At 47.8% G+C, this 15248-nt stretch overlaps 1 protein-coding gene across 2 annotated transcripts in view; it reads left to right on the top strand.

Annotated features, from left to right (window-relative positions):
• Positions 1-10688: 10688 nt before the first annotated feature.
• Positions 10689-15248, top strand: part of RASSF2 (Ras association domain family member 2) — a 47037-nt gene continuing 42477 nt past the window's right edge. For both annotated transcript variants that reach the window (XM_045006098.1, XM_045006099.1), the window contains exon 1: positions 10689-10809. The gene's annotated coding sequence lies outside the window, so the exon portion shown is untranslated. The remainder of the gene's footprint in view (positions 10810-15248) is intronic.

The following is a 15248-nucleotide window of genomic DNA, read 5'->3' as shown; positions in this document are numbered from 1 at the left end:
GAAAACAGCAGAGGTGTGATGCATTACCGCTGCCAGAAATCAGACCAATACACTGCTTCCTAGGCTACACAAAGAGGAGTACGTGGTTGACAGTTTTTATTAGACAAGCTATTCCTTAGAACAAAGTTGTTAAAATACAAATAATTGCACAATATGTTCTCTCTCTCTCTCTCTCTCTCTCTCTCTCTGTGTGTGCGCGTGTGTGTGCGTATATATATGTATATGTGTATATATATATGCACATTTGGTTCTTTGGAGGTTTGGTTTTAAGAGGGTATGTCTACCCTGCTCCCCCCGATCACCACTTTGAATATTGTATTCTAAACTATACAGGATGCTGGTTCTTCAGCCTGGACTTTTGATTATAGAATTTACTATTATTGCACTCAAAAGTGTGCACTCTCCTAACCTGATTCAGTCAGTTGCTATTACAAGAATTGGATACCTCTTGTCAGGGGGTTTGCGAGGCATGAATAAAAAGGAGGAAGTATCTGAATGAGAGAAGCTCAAGCCAGCTCGTTGAACTTGGACCCTATTGAGGGAGAAACACAGTCAGTTGAGTTTCACACTGTCCGTCTAAATATGTAAAGAACTCTCTCTCTTGTCAGGTATGTTCCAGGAAATCAGTTTTTTAAAAAATCTGTCCTCATCAGTAAAAAGAATAAATCACAAAAATAATCCATCTTTATGCTATTGAGTTTTGATCCAACCGTGTACCTAGCATCATGGCCATAAAGTGTTGAAGCCTGTTACAAAATGGCAATGTTTGCACGGTTCAGTCTATGCATCAGTTTAGCTGCACTATCTGCTTTCAGGCATAAACTAAGGAGGAGTTGTGCATCTGATCTGTTAGGAGCAAATCAAAGGGGGAGGCTCCTCGCTGAGCCATTAGAAGATGTTGGGAGGCACATGCCCAAGGGTACTCTTCACAAATTTCTGCGATTTGTATCCCCTGTGGGCTGCTGTTACTTTAACAATGTCAAATGTGTAAAAAGTTGCCTAGAAGCTTCTGCACCTCTTTCACTTGCTCTGTTATTGTCCTGTCTCAGTGGATTAGTTGTTCACACCATGTCCTTTTTCATATCAATACAATCCAGAGTCTTTCCCCCTGCCAAGATCCAGCAGATGCAGGACCTTGGACAGCTGCTAATTGGGAAGTCAGGATAAAAGGAACTTCACCCTTTGCCCTGCACTTTTTTAACTCCTGCTGGAGAATATGGGATGATGTGCTCTAGAAATTACATTGAGGGAGTTCTATGGCCCCTGTGATGCAGTAGGTCAGACGAGATGATCACAACGGTCCCTTCTGGGCTTGGAATCTATGATGCTGTCCACATCAATTCCAGGAAAGTGGAGAGAGCCTCCGAGCCCACATCAGCAGAGTTTACCATTGAAGTGTCTGCATTTTTCCTTGGTGTGTTCCTCTGATCCTGACATCTGAGTGACAGTAAAAGAGTCCTTAATAGAAGGCGGTGCCAGTTGCGCTCTCCCACCATTAAATCCGACTGAACAGAAGGATTAAACTAGCTTGCTTATGAAAATGAATGACAATAATACATTTATGAGGGAAGAAGCATGGCCTCTCTAGTAGTTAAAATGCAGGGCTTAGGGGTCAGGAGGCCCAGCTTTTATTCCTTCCTTTGCCACTGACCCACTGAGTAACCATGGGAAAGTTATTTAGGACTTGGTTGTCAGAGATACTGAAGACAAAAGGAGCTGTGCATGCACATCTGAAAATCAGACATGTAATTTCCATTTCCAGGGAGAGAACTTCCCTTGGTGGCAGGGACTGAGCTTGCACGGTGTCTGGTAAACACGCTGAGCCCTGCGGAGAGACACTGTAAGGTACATATATGTACACAAAGCAGATCATCATCGCCAGGGGCTCCTTGGTTGTGTCTGCCTGTGACAATGGGGGCAGCAAAGAGGAAGGACAAAAGGAGTTTGCTACATGCCATGTACAGACCAGTGGTGCCCCCTGGCTCATTCCCATCTGTGCTGCAACACTTAAATGTGTAGGTTTCAGAGTAGCAGCCGTGTTAGTCTGTATCCGCAAAAAAAACAGGAGTACTTGTGGCACCTTAAAGACTAACAAATTTATTGTAGCATGAGCTTTCGTGAGCTAAAGCTCACTTCTTCGGATGCATAGAATGGAACACACAGACAGGAGATATTTATACATACAGAGAACATGAAAAGGTGGAAGTATGCATACCAACAGGCAGAGTCTAATCAATTGAGATGAGCTATCGTTAGCAGGAGGAAAAAAAACTTTTTGAAGTGATAATTAAGATGGCCCATAGAAGGTGTGAGGAGAACTTAACGTAGGGAAATAGATTCAATTGGTGTAATGACCCAACCATTCCCAGTCTTTGTTTAAACCACAGTTAATTGTATCTAGTTTGCATATTAATTCAAGTTCAGCAGTCTCTCTTTGGAGTCTGTTTTTGAAGTTTTTTTGTTGCAAAATTGCCACCTTCAAGTCTGTCACTGAGTGGTTAGAAAGGTTGAAGTGTTCTCCCACTGGTTTTTGAATGTTATGATTCCTGATGTCAGATTTGTGTCCATTTATTCTTTTGCGTAGAGACTGTCCGGTTTGGCCAATGTACATGGCAGAGGGGCATTGCTGGCACATGATGGCATATATCACGTTGGTAGATGTGCAGGTGTACGAGCCCCTGATGGTGTGTCTGATGTGATTAGGTCCTGTGATGGTGTCACTTGAATGGATATGTGGACAGAGCTGGCATCGGGCTTTATTGCAAGGATAGGTTCCTGGGTTAGTGTTTATGTTGTATGGTGTGCGGTTGCTGGTGAGTATTTGCTTCAGGTTGGGAGGCTGTCTATAAGCGAGGACTGGCCTGTCTCCCAAGATCTGTGAGAGTGAGGGATCATCTTTAAGGATAGGTTGTAAATCTTTGATGATGCGCTGGAGAGGTTTTAGTTGGGGGCTGTAGGTGATGGCTAGTGGTGTTCTGTTATTTTCTTTTTTAGGCCTGTCCTGTAGTAGGTGGCTTCTGGGTACTCTTCTGGCTCTGTCAATCTGTTTTTTCACTTCAGCAGGTGGGTATTGTAGGTTTAAGAATGCTTGATAGAGATCTTGTAGGTGTTTATCTAGACACTACTGTGCTAATAAACGATGGTCACATAAATACCACCCTATACCGGAAACCCACTGACCGCTATACTTACTTACATGCCTCCAGCTTCCATCCCGGACACACCACACGATCCATTGTCTACAGCCATGGAAATGGTGGACTACAAGCCATCAGGAACAGTATCCCCGATAATATCACGGCTAACCTGGTGGCTGAACTTTGTGACTTTGTCCTCATCCACAACTATTTCACATTTGGGGACAATATATATCTTCAAGTCAGTGGCACTGCTATGGGTACCCGCATGGCCCCTCAGTATGCCAACATCTTTATGGCTGACTTAGAACAACGCTTCCTTAACTCTCGTTCCCTAACACCCCTACTCTACTTGCGCTACATTGATGACATCTTCATCATCTGGACTCATGGAAAAGAAGCCCTCGAGGAATTCCACCGAGATTTTAACAATTTCCATCCCACCATCAACCTCAGCCTAGACCAATCCACACAAGCGGTCCATTTCCTAGACACTACTGTGCTAATAAACGATGGTCACATAAATAACACCCTATACCGGAAACCCACTGACCGCTATACTTACTTACATGCCTCCAGCTTCCATCCCGGACACACCACACGATCCATTGTCTACAGCCAAGCTCTAAGATACAACCGTATTTGCTCCAATCCCTCGGACAGAGATAAACACCTACAAGATCTCTATCAAGCATTCTTAAACCTACAATACCCACCTGCTGAAGTGAAAAAACAGATTGACAGAGCCAGAAGAGTACCCAGAAGCCACCTACTACAGGACAGGCCTAAAAAAGAAAATAACAGAACACCACTAGCCATCACCTACAGCCCCCAACTAAAACCTCTCCAGCGCATCATCAAAGATTTACAACCTATCCTTAAAGATGATCCCTCACTCTCACAGATCTTGGGAGACAGGCCAGTCCTCGCTTATAGACAGCCTCCCAACCTGAAGCAAATACTCACCAGCAACCGCACACCATACAACATAAACACTAACCCAGGAACCTATCCTTGCAATAAAGCCCGATGCCAGCTCTGTCCACATATCCATTCAAGTGACACCATCACAGGACCTAATCACATCAGACACACCATCAGGGGCTCGCACACCTGCACATCTACCAACGTGATATATGCCATCAAGTGCCAGCAATGCCCCTCTGCCATGTACATTGGCCAAACCGGACAGTCTCTACGCAAAAGAATAAATGGACACAAATCTGACATCAGGAATCATAACATTCAAAAACCAGTGGGAGAACACTTCAACCTTTCTAACCACTCAGTGACAGACTTGAAGGTGGCAATTTTGCAACAAAAAAACTTCAAAAACAGACTCCAAAGAGAGACTGCTGAACTTGAATTAATATGCAAACTAGATACAATTAACTGTGGTTTAAACAAAGACTGGGAATGGTTGGGTCATTACACCAATTGAATCTATTTCCCTATGTTAAGTTCTCCTCACACCTTCTATGGGCCATCTTAATTATCACTTCAAAAAGTTTTTTTTCCTCCTGCTAACGATAGCTCATCTCAATTGATTAGACTCTGCCTGTTGGTATGCATACTTCCACCTTTTCATGTTCTCTGTATGTATAAATATCTCCTGTCTGTGTGTTCCATTCTATGCATCCGAAGAAGTGAGCTTTAGCTCACGAAAGCTCATGCTAAAATAAATTTGTTAGTCTTTAAGGTGCCACAAGTACTCCTGTTTTTTTAAATGTGTAGACAGATGATGGTGGTGCAACCTGGTATCCCGAAACAGTAGCTGTTTTAGTGCGGAGGGGGCCCGAATGAATGCTAGGGACTTGAGTTGGTCACTCTGTTTCATGGAGGAGTTTGAAATGTTTTGTTTTGGAACAAAAATAAAAAAATTCAGAATTCTCTGAGATGGAATTATTGTTCGCTCTACTGGGAGCCTGCTCAGGCACAGTGCTGGAGCAGGGAGCCCAGGCTGCCAGAGATCTGTGACCTTGGAAACTGGGCTTCCAGGTTCCCAGCAGCCCACTGGGTGGGCTGCCAAGGAACCAGGTGGGTGAGCTGGCAGGAAGCCAGGTAGAACTTCATCAAAATTGACTCGGTCCCACAGAACACTTTGATTCTGACAAACCAGCAACTTCTGACAGGGTGAAAAAAAAAAAACGTAATCCAAACCTCACCATCCAGTGCTACTAGATATCCCAATGCTTGGCAGTTGGAGGTGGTTTAAAAAATAAATCCTGAAACTTGTTTTTGGAAAATGTTCTGGGTTTTCTTTTTCCTTCTTTCCACCTTTTAAAAAAAAATTCACACTTTTCAGAAATAAAAAAAGTCATCCAAGTAAAGAGTTGGTTTAAAAAAAAGGTTACGTTGAGAATTGTATTGGCTTTTCCCAATTTCCTACAAAATATTTTAGAAATAAAAAAAATTACACTCCCTGAGCGCAAAGCGCTTTGCGAAGGAGCAGGAATCATTAGCCCCATTTTACAGATGGGGCAACTGAACAATAGGAAAGCTAAGTGAGTCAGATGAGGCTGCACCATGAGTCAGGAGTAAGGCTGGAATAGAAGCTGTGCTCCCTATGGTTGGAAATGGAGTCTCTCATTCTTCCTCATAGACATTAAAAAATAAACATTTGACTTCCTCATAGAAGATGCTTTATTTAATACCGAGATTAAAGGGATTTGCTTGGAGATCTGTTGTAAGCTTCATTTTAATCAACACTCCCCCCCAAACATTTTACTGGTATGGTCCTGCTGGTCATTTTCCCCCAGTAGACAAGCCCTGAGTGTAAGGAGAGGATTTCTCTCTGTAGATGTCCACATCAAGAAATCAAAACGTCTCCTGTAAGTTTAAGTGGAGGCACTGCTGAATATTTTAACTTCCCATATTACTTCAACTGAGTGTCAGTGTCTGAACACAGCTTTGCTGATATATTGGTTCAGTGACTGGCAATTTTGTGAATGTGGTTTAGCTTTGCCGTCCACTCCTGAAGCTGAAAAATACAAGAGAAGCTTTTCTGAGTGACACAGCCTGGTACCAGCTTATACTGTTCACCACCGTTTAATCAGCTTTTCTGTTCATATTTAGAACCATAACACTAGAACCTTAATGCCCAAATACAACATCAGCAATTATTTGTTGCAGCCATAGCATTGCCCATAATATATTGAGACATTGGCCCTGTGGGACTACAGGCCTAAGTTAATTTCCTAGTAATTAGATATTTGAGATGGCTGATGTCTCAATAAATTATTGATCTTTAGTACTTCGCACTTATATAACAGCTTTCATCTGACACTCACGTAGTGTATTGCAAACATTAAGTTAACATAAACCCTTCTGGTACTCTAACATGCCGAAACTGAGAGCCGGAGGTTAAAGCTAGGTACCCACATCCAGATTGAGGCATGTCAGGATATGTCTACCCTGAATGCTAAGCCTGGCACTGTGGGACCCAGGCTTGTGGACTCAATGTTTCCAAGCCCGCGCTTGAGTGTCTACACGGCATTGTAAACCTAGGTTTACAATTGCCAGCCCTGGGTCTCCCATTGTGCACTACACAGATCTGCTGACTCGAGTCTGTGGCTTGAGCTGCATCCACATTGCAGCATGACAGGGCTTGAACCTGCGTCACAGTGGGAATAGGGCTCTGAGCAGCGTTGCCAACTCTTGCATTTGTATAGCAAGTCTCACGTTATTCCGCCTTTCTCCTAAAGCCCCAGCTCCTGGAGGCAAGTGATAAACTGAGAATCTCAGCTTTCATTAAAAAAGAAAAAAGGGAATTTCTGGCACACATGGTTGAGATAAGCTTGAAACGTGACCTGAGTGTAACCCAGAAAGTTCAGAAGCAGAAGGCAACTAAAAAGAACCCCAAATGCATGTATGAATAAAATGATTTTTAAAGGAGTCTGAAGGGTTTTGAATGCCTGGGGATGGCAATACTGCAGCTAGGAGGTGCCACTGAGGCTGAACCAACATTTCGCCCCTTCATAGCGAACCCTCCAGCTCAAGGTGGGATGGCTTGGGGGGGAGGCTTGCCCTGCTAAGACCCCTGCTGGTTCTGCTCTGTGGATGCACCCAGGACTACAGCTGTCAAGGCCCTCAATCCTGCATCTTCCACCAGGGCTCAATTGGCAGCTGAGGGGAGGGAGGGAACAACTCAACCTTCTGGTGGAGCCAATGGAAAGCTGAAAGGGGATTTGAGACTAAAGTCAGTAAATACAGATGTACAGCAACACACCATCTCTCTGCTCAGCCCATAGCAGCCACCACCGCCGCCACTGTCTGCACTTCCCCAAGGCCTGGATGTCAGCCCAGCTCAAGCTGCAGATTCCAGACGGCAAAGAGGGGGTGTCAGCTAGTCTGAACCAGCTGTTGGAGGGGAGGGGACAAGCACACCTGCAGCTGGACTCCATGGGCGGAGCTGTGAGCACGGTCCCACTGCCCAGCGAAGCTTCGGTTTGGTCTCTCTGTGCAGCAAAAGAGCTGCATGAAAGTATTTCCACAGGCGTTAGTGCCGGTCTCTGGCTTCCTGTTAGGACAGCGGTGGCTCTGTCACAGCCCACAAAACCTCAGGAAACGAATACTAACCCCTCGCTCTTACGTAGCGCTTTCACCGGTAGAGCTCAAGGCACTTTACAAAGGAGGGAAAAATCCAATATCCTCATTTAGCTTGAGATTGGACATTATGAAAAACTTCTAACTATAAGGTTAGTTAAGCACTGGAGCAGGTTACCTAGGGAGGTTTGTGGAATCCCCATCACTGGAGGTTTTAAGGACAGGTTGGACAAACACCTGTCAGCGATGGTCTAGGTTTGTTTGGGCCTGCCTCAGTGCAGTGGGGCTGGCCTTGATGACCACTGGAGGTCCCTTCCAGCCCGACACTGCTATGTGCTTTTACAGGGCTGATTTTCAGCACGACAGGGATCCAAGTGCCTCTTAGATATCAAGTATTTCAAAGCATCAGCAACTCTCTCTCTCTCCCCCTTTGTCCGGTCCTGAACTTTCCCATTACTTCTGGGATGCTCAGGCCCCCTTTAAAAGAAATTGACCAGAAACACAGTCACATTAAAAAAAAAAGGCTAATCAAAACAAGCAAATGTTCACCACTGCACAAGATGGGGAAATGCAATTAGCCTTTTCCAATTGCATATAGAAAACTATGAACAACTGAAGAAAAAGACGGCTGTATTAAAATCAGAGAGCGAGCCAGCCAATCTGGCTTGGGGAAATGATAAGGCTATATTATATTGGCATTGAGAGGACAAACTGAAGTCAACTAGAAGATGGACATACATATAGTAAGAGAGAATACAGGCAAGTCGCATCTTAGGCGCATTTAACATGTGCGAATTCAGCTTTGCGTGGTCGGCAAAAACGGGGAAAAAAAAGAAAAATAACAATATAAAAACTGCATCTGTAGTGTGAGTGATTCTGCCTGCCATTTAACTCAATGAGTGTTTCACTATACGCAGTTTTCGCTTTACGCGCTAACCACGGAACAGAACCCCCGCGTAAGATGAGACTTGCCTGTACCTGGCTCGACGAGCTTACAGCTCCATAGACAAGCCAGGCATTTTTTTGTTTCAGAGTATGAGTGCCGCTATTCAACTGAGGGCATGTCCTCACCAGCAACAGAGACAAGGACCAGCAGGGAAAGAAAGATAGTTCGAATCTATCCAATTTAAGAAATTATTTCCTGTCCCGCAGAACAAGTTCAGGACACCAATGCTACACAAACATACCAAGCCCCCATTGCAAGAGGCAGCCTGGAACAAAGAGCCAGTTTATGAAAGGGATTATATGATTGGATTGCCTGTCATAGCAGGGGGCTGGACTCAAAGATCCAGCCTCATCCTATGTTCCTATGACTCCTACATTCTATTCCCAGCTCCGCACCAACCTGGGCAAGTTACTTAGGCCAGAACTTCTAGACACTTGCAAGGTGCTCAACACCAGGGTAGATCAGACCACTTAGGGTATGTTTACCCTGCACACTAAGCCTGGGCTCTGACTCAGGTTTGAGCCCAAATGCCAATTCCATCCACACACATCAGCCTGACTGGGGTCAGCAAACGCTCAGGATACAGGACCTTGCTAGAGGAGTGGGTCAGAGCCAGAGATTCCTGCATTGAGCCCAATAGCTTGTGCTAGAAGCTAGCGTGAATAATCTAGAGCAGTGGCTTGCAGCCTTTCCAGACGACTGTACCACCTTCAGGAGTCTGATTTGTCTTGTGTACCCCCAAGTTACACCTCATTTAAAAACTACTTGCTTACAAAACCAGATATCAAAATACAAGTGTCCCCGGCACACTGTTACTGAAAAATGGCTGACTTTCTCATCTTTACCATATAATTGTGAAATAAATCAATTGGAATATAAATATTGTATTAATATTTCAGTGCATAGTATACAGAGCAGTATAAACAAGTCATTGTCTGTATGGCATTTTAGTTTGTACTGACTTCACTAGTGCTTTTTATGTTGTAAAACTAAGCAAATATCTAGATGAGCTGATGTACCCCCTGGAAGACCTCTGTGTAGCCCAGGGGAACACGTACCTCTGGTTGAGAGCCACTGACCTAGAGAAATGCCCAAGGACTCTAAGGATGGAGAATAGATGTCCCTTGGCAATCTGATCCCATGGTTAATTACCCACATGATTCAAATATTCCACTTTATTCCCAGTTTGAAAACGCTTCAGTTTCTAGTTTATGGAGCTTGGATCTGCCTGTGCCTTCAACATGGATTAACACTCCTGCTCGCTCATTCCAATGATGCGTCAAACATCAGATGGCGATGACTCCTGGTCCCTACAGACCCATGCCGTGTTTGATCTGAGGTGACAACTAGGGTGACCAGAGGTCCCAATTATATAGGGACAGTCCCGATTTTGGGATATTTTTCTTATATAGGCACCTATTGCCCCCCACCCCATCCCGATTTTTCACACCTGCTGTCTGGTCACCCTAGTGACAACTGTGAGACGCAGGCGTGAGAACCCCCAGCCTGCGGGGGAGATCCTTTGGCCCAGACCCTCAAACGTAGCCAGACCCTTCAGGCCCGGGGCCTTCGTGACTCTCCACCAACGCTTTTCACACAAGTTTTCTCTCTTTCCCATCACAGCTCTCCCCACCCCCCACCTCATCCCCAAATGATGTTAGTGCAGCTAGTGCCCCTCCAAACCCACTGCCCCTGTGCACTGGGCTTTCCAGGACACCCTCGTCCCAGCTCTAGCCCCTTAGCCCTCCCGAGGTTTGCAATCCCTGCCTGGGGGAGGCTCTCCAAGCCAGCCAACCACCCTCCTCCTCCTCCGTCCGAGGCTGATGACACTCCAAACTGTGGCAGCTGCCGAAGCCACTAACCAGCTGCGCATTGTCGGGGCGGGCCCCCAGGCTCCTCCTCCCTTCTCCCCACCGAGCAGGGGGCTGGAGACACCAATGAGGCCGCGGAATTGCACAGCCCCGCCGCGGCTATTGGTGCGGGGGGCTCCTATCAGCCGAGGGGGCGTAGGGAGCCGGGGGAGGGAGGCCGAGCGAGGCAGGCGGTGTCTGCAGCAGCTGCCCTGCCCTGCCCGCGGGCGGCTGATGGAGGCGCGGGGTGGGCGCCCGGAGAGGGCACCGAGCCGGAGCAGCGGGGCGGCTCCCCGGCGGGGCGGCTGCTGATTGCCCTGCCCAGCGCACGGTAAGCGCCGGCCGCTCGCTCTGCAGCCCTGCTGGGGGGCGCCCGGGTGGGGTGCACGGGCTTGGGGCGGGGGAGTTGGGTAACAAAGGCGGGGCCTTGTCAGGGGAGCCCGGCCCCGGTCCCTGCTCATGGGCTGCAGCCTGCCAAGTTTAGCAGCCGCTTGCAAGGCTGCTCCCACGTCGCAAGAGGCAGCCTAGAGCGGCCGGGGGGCTGCTCAAGGCGGAGCTCCCTGCGGGAGCGATCGGGGTGCATGTGGCGGGGTGTCCTGGAGCCGCGTGCCCGCTGCAGAGCCGTACAGCCCTGGGGCAGTGGCTGGAGCAGCCGGCTGGGAGCCAGGATGCCTGGGTGCTGTTCCTGGCTCAGGGGGCAGGGAGGGATGGAGGGGGTCTAGGGATTACAGGAGCAGGCTGGGAGTAAGAGGTCTGGGGTTCTCGTCCTAGCTCAGGGAAGAAGTGGGGTCCAGGAGTCAGGACAAGGAGTGGAGGCCCCTGGGGAGTTTTCTCCAACTTTGCCACTTAGTTAGTATCCACTCTGGAGTAAATTGCATCAGCTCAGTGTCCTCCTCCTTAGCTATCAGCATGGGTGGTTGGGTAACTTCCCCCCCCCCCCCCTCAGCCTGCTTTTATTTACACAGACTCCCAATTCTATTGGGACTCTGCTCTGGGCAGGCCAGGGTGCGGAGAAGGATGCTGAAAGAGGAAGAAACTGGTTCCTGAATTTCAAGCGTCTTGTTTTCAGTAGGCATCTAACAAAGTTCACAAAGCTGTTCAGCGTATCAAACTTTCTGTTCTAAATCCTGATTTATGGGGAGGTCAATGTGCAGTGAGAGGAGTTGGAGGGAGATTAGATCAGGCACTATTCAGTGGGTGTGCATACATTGAACTTTTCAAGTATACTGTGTAAGTTTCCCTGGAGGAGGAAGAGAGGAAAGGGCTTATGGGTTTTCACTGATGTGCTCCTCCATCCCAACCCAGTATGAATTCCAGCAATTGGTTGGGCAAACTTTACTAGGCTGTCCCTCTGAAAATAATAAAACCTCTACAATTGCAATCTTTGAAAGCGGGAGACAGCAGGAGTTCAAAAACTTTTTTTGGATCTTTATTGGCCCAAATGCTGTGTTTATGTGAGACCTGTTCCAGTCAAGAGCCCCCTGAGCCCTGCGAACCTCCACATCTCTCCCTCTCCCCATAAATAAATTTTTGCAAGTTTGAGACTTGTGTGGGTAAGCCAGACTCATGTGCCTTAACAAAATAAGTGTGAATAAGCACACAAACTGTAAAACATCGTTAACTTAATAATTCAGAGCTCTTTTTAACATCAGCAGGAGCCATTATGATCATTCAAAGCTCTTGGTTTTGTAACAGACTCCTTAAATGTATTTGTGATTGAGTAATGATAACATGGCTCAGAATAATGACCTGCGTAGTGAGATTGTTAATGATGAACCTGCTCAAGTGCTTAGGGGATGATTTCACCAGGTCATCGGCACCACTTCAAGATGTAAGAGATGCACAGGCCTCATGCTGACCCCTTGGACAGGGTTGACTTTCACCCGCATTGACCTGCGCGTGAGGTGGTTTTAGTGCTTGTGAAAGATGCCGTGTGGGCTGGAGTCCTGTGTTGATTTCCTGGGGATAAGAATTCCACTATGCCCCCTCCCCATTGTATCTCCCCGCTGGCTTGGTGACATCTTCGTGAGGGGTGAAAGGATAGTTCAGTCTGTAGTCCTGGACCTCTGCTGAGATCTCTCATGTGGATGTAGCCCAAGGGAGGGGGCTGGACTCAAACCCACCAGCTCATTTCCTGTAGGCCACAAAGAGCCGTTTGATGGCAACTATTTCTAGTCGGGCTGGATTTGAACCAGTGACCTAGGGGTGAAGAGTTCAATAGACCCCCATTGCTCTGATCCGTCCCACTTAATTTCCTTGTGTCTCATGCTGAGGCCTTTCTACCCTTTGCCTCTAACTTCTACCTGGCTTCTCTCCATTTCCCCTGAGCAGGACCCTTCCAGGCAATATCCACTTGGGCCTAGGCAGGGGTTTTTAGTGCCCAGCTTCATAACAGGTGGCATGCTTTTCCCTTTCCAGCCGCATTGCAGGGCACAGTGCCCAGCTTCCAGTAGGACGTGGCTTTAGCCTTCTCCCGCTACATTGGATACTGGGCTCCCGTTATAGGACTTGCCCTGTGGACTTGGGTCATCAGAGCTTACAACAGCCGGGCTAGAGATACCGCCATTGCCTAGGGCAGCAGTTCTCAAACTGTGAGTTGGGATCCCACAGTGGGTCCCCCAGGCTTTGGCTCCTGGCCCCAGCAAGTCTAAACCAGCCCTGTGACCCCATTAAAACGGGGTTGCGACCCACTGGCTGGGTCCGAAGCCTGAGGGCTTCAGCCTTGGGCAGTGGGGCTCAGATTACAGGCCCCCCCCAGAGAGGCCTGGGGGGCTTTGGCTTTGACCCCCACCCCCCCCCCCAACACCCCAGGGTGGCAGGGCTCGGGCGGGCTCAGGCTTCGGTCCCCCTCCTGGGGTCGTGTAGCAGTTTTTGTTGTCAGAAGGGGGTTGCAGTGTGATGGAGTTTGAGAACCCCCGGCCTAGGGCATGTGAGAATTGCTGGAGTGAGCACATGTTTGTGAGTAAAGCAGCCTTATTTAGGACAGGGATGGAGAGGCTCCATGTGACCATTTATGTTGGGTAGGCCTAAGACCATTTGGGCAGATTGCCCTCACCGGGTTATGGGTCACAGAGTAGGGAGGGAGTTGATACTTCTCAAGGTGGACTCAAAGTGCAGAAATATCTGAGTGGGGCGTGTGTGGGGATTCCCCCTCGGGCAGCTTTTAGTAGTGGGGATGTTGTTCTTCCACCCTAAGCTGCTATGCACGCGTCTTTCAGACATGCCTGACCCGCTCCGAAGATCAGCGCGATCTCCTCATAGCCTCTGCCTGCTTAGCTGGTGGGAACTGGTGCTGAATGTCCCAGTTTTGAGCCCACTGATGACCTACAACGATGGCTCCTCTTTCACACCCTGACCCAACAGCTTTAGGAAGTCACGCTAGGGCTTCCAAAGGTGTTGTGACACTCTTTCCTGACTCTTAATATCCTGCTTTCCGGCCTCAGGGTGGCCTCTGATGTTTCTGGCTGTCTGCGGACGCAAGAGCCTGACCTTGGGTCAGTTTCACTTGGCTTGTGTTTGGAGGGTTTTCTGCATAGTCATTCAGGGATAGGAACTTTCATTTTAAATAAAAGCTTAGATCTGCGCCTGGTTAGGTGCAACGTGTCTGCCCCTAGAATTGCTCTGATCCAGCTCTCAGTACCCATCAGTTGCCATAACTGCACTGGTGCTACACCCTAAGTGTAGCTGAGCATGTGCCAGGATAGCAAACTATAGCAATAGGTCAGTTTACACCAGTTCCCGGCCACTAATGAGAGCTGTTCCTGCCACAAGGCCTCAGGTTGTCAGAAAAAACCCAGCTCTCAGGAGAAACTTCACTTCGCGCTGTTGCTCAAGGTTTCTGTCAAGGTCTGGGATACCTCTCAGAAGCGTCCCTTGCCATGACAGCCTGTTTCTCCTTTTCTGCCGTCACTGTTGCAATGGCTTAGGGTGCCCTTCAGACGGGCAGGCCCTGCAAGAGGCTTACAAAGCAGCTTTGTTTGAGACTGGAGCACATGTGTGTGGTGCCGCCCTCCCTGGGGCACCCTGGTGCTGTGAGCGGGGAGAGCGTCAGGACGAATCCGAACGCTACTACCTGGGAGCATAGGCTGCCGGAGAGTATTCCGTTCCAGTGTTTGCCAGCACACGGGGATGAGTCAAGTGGCCGAGAAGGAACCCGGCAGTCTGGGTTTTGGTGGTGGCGTCTTTGCAGAGCAAATGGGTTTGTCAGGACCTGAACAAAATGGTCTGAAAAAGATATTTTTAGGGTAGATTGCATTGTGGTACCATCAGCCCTGAAAGTGACTTTAGAAACAGATAATGTTGCATGACAAACCTGCTATATCCTGATATTCCCAACCTTTTGTGTGTGTGGGAGGCATTGAGTTTTCAAATTGGTTCAGGAAACCTCATATAATTTCATGCTTCAATGTAGCCCCCTTCCACTAAAGCTTTGAAAGGATGTTGCAAAGAGTAAGGGATTCTTCTAATATGCATGCGGGCCAAATAGTAATTAAATATGCTCCATTTTTAATGGTTGGGTAAACTGAGGCACGGTGCAGTTACCTGTCTTTGCCCAAGGTCACGTACAGACCTGCTGGCACCGTTGATGATAGAACACTGGCAGCTGAAGATGGTAAAGTTCAAACTGGACAAAAGATTCACGTCTTTCACTGGGAAGGTTAGCCGCTGGAACGGCTTAACATGCGATGTAACAAATGCGCTCTCTTGGACTCTTGAAGTTATGCTCTAGTTCAACCTTGACTTACACAGTTTACTGCAGGAATCGCTGAG

Source organism: Mauremys mutica, chromosome 2 (genome assembly GCF_020497125.1).
Source record: "Mauremys mutica isolate MM-2020 ecotype Southern chromosome 2, ASM2049712v1, whole genome shotgun sequence".
Taxonomy (NCBI): domain Eukaryota; kingdom Metazoa; phylum Chordata; order Testudines; family Geoemydidae; genus Mauremys; species Mauremys mutica.
The sequence above is the reverse complement of the archived record's forward strand: the minus strand, read 5'-3'. Positions and strand labels throughout refer to the sequence as shown.